Source organism: Egretta garzetta, unplaced genomic scaffold (genome assembly GCF_000687185.1).
Source record: "Egretta garzetta isolate BGI_Z169 unplaced genomic scaffold, ASM68718v1 scaffold20, whole genome shotgun sequence".
NCBI lineage: Eukaryota > Metazoa > Chordata > Aves > Pelecaniformes > Ardeidae > Egretta > Egretta garzetta.
This window is the reverse complement of record NW_009258388.1, coordinates 1,519,698-1,522,762: the sequence shown is the minus strand read 5'-3', so window position 1 is coordinate 1,522,762 and position 3,065 is coordinate 1,519,698.

Sequence of the window (3,065 nt, the reverse complement as noted above, 5' to 3'; positions counted from 1 at the left end):
ACCTTTGTTTTTTCTTGGAGCAAAAGAGCATGAAAATGATCAGGCCCTATTTGTGTGCATTTTCCGTTTAAAGCCATCTCTTTCATGATCATTACTATCAAGCCAATCTCTTTCTCACCACAGAGAGCACGACATACAGCCGAACTACCCACGCCATTTCCTTTCACAGTTTACCCCTTCAGTATGCATTTTCTTGTTGCATTTTAAAAGAATTTTTAAATTCTTTCAAAACTATTTTCGAGGGCTTACGTTTTGAAGATGTAAAGAAATGCCTTCCGTTGGTAAGACGGCAGAGGATTTGCCCCTCCCACGTGACGTGACGCAGCAAAGAGGTTAGAAGCAGAACTCCCATAGTCACGCATGCACGCAGAACAGAGCACCACTCACTCCTCCTCCCCCCCCCCAAAAAAAAAAAAAGGTAGAAATGGAGTTTAAGAGAAGATAGGACAGACGATGCTCAGCAGGCACAGGGCACGGACAGGGAAGCGCACTGACCACCCCTGTTTACATTGTGACTGTCCCCTTTTATCCCCTTATGCCTCTGCTTTTCCATGCGTGCTCCTCTCCACCTTTATCCTTCCTTTTTCCCCATCTTGGGCTCATCCCCTGAACATCCCATAGCAGGTCTTGTGCAATCTGAAAATCCTCTTCCCTTGCACCTCACAGTGTGCCCCTGCCCCCAGGCAGTGGCCCCTCCCATCTGTAGGGTGCTGAGGCTCTCCTGGGAGAGGTCTGGGAGGGACCGTGTCTCTGAAGGGGTTATTGGGGCTCCCCCACCTGCCCTTGTGCCTCCGTGCTACTTCGTGTGTGTGGAGATGGGTCTTCAGCGGGCTGACAGCCCTGCCACTGGCTTGGGAGCAAACAGGCAGGGTATTTCTCAGGTTCCTCCACCCACCATTGCTCCTCTGCCTTCCTTTGCATGGGTGGAGAAGAGCACTTCATCACATAACCTAACAGTGCAGAAGGTTTTAAAGGGGAAAAAAAAAAAAAAAGATTTCAGGGCCCAGGATCCAACAGAAGGGTGCAAAGCAAGGGGTGATGCAGACAAAGCCACCAGCCAGGGAAATACCACTACAGCACTGAAACCGGCGGCATCTGAGTTAGCTGTGATTCTCAGGGGGCGGCTGCGTGTTCAGAGCAGACTGGATGAAGCTGGAGGAAGGGAAGTGGTATCAGGTGGACTTGCTTCACTGGAAGCTACCATATCTTCATCTAATACCTGTCGTTCTGTAACCACACCGAAGCACTCGTTTGTTTTTCCTTTAATGGGAGAAGGTGGGATGACTTCCTTTCTGCTTTGGAGAACGGCAAGAGAGGAAGACGTGTTGAATGAGGGGGTGAAGGAAGAAAGGTGATCCACTTTCTGAATCTGACAGGAATGTCACTACACAAGGATACCTGCAGGTTTTTTTCTTAAAGGCATCGTAATACTTTGTGTTGTACTGCAATCGAAACCATGCTTATATCTTTTTATTGTTCTGAGAGCTTAACAACTCTCTGGCTACGTGTGGGGAAGACTAAGAGGAGGGTTGGTAGGCCCCTTCCTTCTGTCACTGGCTTTGGTCCTCTTGGTGCCACCTTGAGAGTGCTCAGGCTCAATTCACATTAAAAACAGCTGCTCCATGCTTACACAAACCGCCCCAGCTTCTTCAGATCCACTACACCAGTGAGGAGCCACTGTGGGGACAGGCTGTATACTGGCTGCAGACCCTTGTCATCTGAAGCTACTGAGGAATCAGCCTGAGGGTCCTCACCATGCACGTCATTCAGGTATTTTCAGTACTGTAAGTGCTCAAGCTATGAACTGGCAACTGGTCTGAGCTGGGGCAGCCCTTGGCATACATAATCCCACAGATTTCACCTGATTCCGTTCCAGGAACAAATCACTAAACTAAATGTGAGTGGGAGAGAACACACACAGATTTTACAGACACAGCACGCACCCCATGCGCAGTTTCGCAGCTGCCACTTGTCACGATGCTGGAGGCTTCTGCCACCTGGAGCTTCCTAGCAGCAAGGAGCTGCTTTTCCCTAAGCTTGGGTCCAAAATCCTCGATTAAAGGGGGAATCGGTTTGGGCCATGGTCACACCAGACCCATCAGTTCCGGCTCCACCCAGCAGGGGCCAGGCGTACCCACAGCTGCCAGATGAGACAGCACGTCTGGTCAAAAAAGGGAGAGTTTTACCCGTGCCTGCCTTCTTCTTCTTTGGGACTGCTGTGAGAGGGGGAAAAAAGAGATGTTTAACACAATGGAAAAATATGTTCCATGTACCAAGAGTGCCAAAAGGGCCCCCGCTTCTAATTAATGTACCAAACCATGTTTCTTGATCTGTTCTGAACAGGGTTTGAATAGATACAGCTTAGTATGCTGCATTAGGATGAATAAACAGGATATATGAATAATATATGCTTGATTGAAAGTTATTGAGGGGAGAAACCGAGTTTTAAACTTTCATAAAGTCTCGAATTCACTTTGATCCTTGTGTACTGAATGGAAGCCTCATTAAAGGCCTATTAAGCCAGGATATTACTGGATAGAGCATAAAGCATGCTCTAGTCCCTAATTTTGTCACTGGGAAGAGCCACACATAAAAAACATGAGATTGAGAAGACACGTAATTTACCAAACCTTTATACCTATGCCATGTATACTAAATTTTCTCTAAAAATTGTTTCCCCATATACAAGTTTGAGTAGGAGGTGAAACATAAGTAGTTATGGTTAGCAGGAAGCCAGTGCTGATGATCTAGGATTTGGGGAGTGAATGGATTCAGGCTGGGAACACAGTGGGGAAGGCATTTAGAACTGGGCTCCTGCAAGTGTGACCGGAGCAAGCGACTTGTGGGCTGCCCACAGGGCACAGCAGGCCCCGCTCCCAGGCACTCCAGAGACTGAAATCCTCCAGTTGCCCCAAAACAGAATTAAAATATAAAGCAAGCACTGCGAAAAGAACGTAAAGAACGTGAAAATACCACCACAACAGCTCTCCACATGACAGGGGGGCGGTGCTGCCACCCTGCTCCCTGAGGGGCTCCAGCTTCAGAAGTCACCTTGGTGCCTTGGC